Source organism: Corapipo altera, unplaced genomic scaffold (genome assembly GCF_003945725.1).
Source record: "Corapipo altera isolate COAL_440 unplaced genomic scaffold, ASM394572v1 239, whole genome shotgun sequence".
NCBI classification, from domain to species: Eukaryota; Metazoa; Chordata; class Aves; order Passeriformes; family Pipridae; genus Corapipo; species Corapipo altera.
This window is the reverse complement of record NW_020884938.1, coordinates 193,559-194,065: the sequence shown is the minus strand read 5'-3', so window position 1 is coordinate 194,065 and position 507 is coordinate 193,559. Positions and strand designations below refer to the sequence as shown.

Below are 507 nucleotides of genomic sequence, written 5' to 3'. Positions count from 1 at the left end.
GGCCCTCAGCGCTGCAGGGTGGGTTTGTGCCATGGGGTGAGTCCCTGGGGAGCTCCGGGCACGGCCCTCAGCGCTGCAGGGTAGGTCTGTGCCGGGCTGAGCTCTCGGGGGAGGCCCGTGGCTGCTGAGATAGTTCTGCAGCCATTGATGGGTTTGCAATGTGGGCTCCATCTCCGGCTTCCTGGACAGCCACAGTGTCCTCAGGGCAGGCTCAGCTGTGCAGTTACCAGGTGAGGTGCCACCACTGCCTGCGCCACCGTCACTCTGCCTGCCAGACAAACTTCGTGCTGAACGTTCCCGAAGGTGCTGGAGAGGCGCTGATGTCAGCGCTGTGGCGGAGCATTGCTCCCTCCGCTGTGCTCCGAGGCGGTGCGGGCTCCGCGCCCGGCCAGCCCAGGGGCAGGTGGGTGTCCTTGCCCAGCGCTGGCACCCGCGGCAGTGCCGCCGTGCCCTGCTCCCAGTGCCGCCGTGCCCTGCTCCCGGTGCCGCCGTGCCCTGCTCCCGGTG

At 69.0% G+C, this 507-nt stretch overlaps 1 long non-coding RNA gene across 1 annotated transcript in view; it reads left to right on the top strand.

Annotated features, from left to right (window-relative positions):
- LOC113955411 overlaps positions 1 to 507 on the top strand; it is a 94,096-nt gene that overhangs the window by 90,585 nt on the left and 3,004 nt on the right. The gene's annotated exons all lie outside the window — the stretch shown is intronic.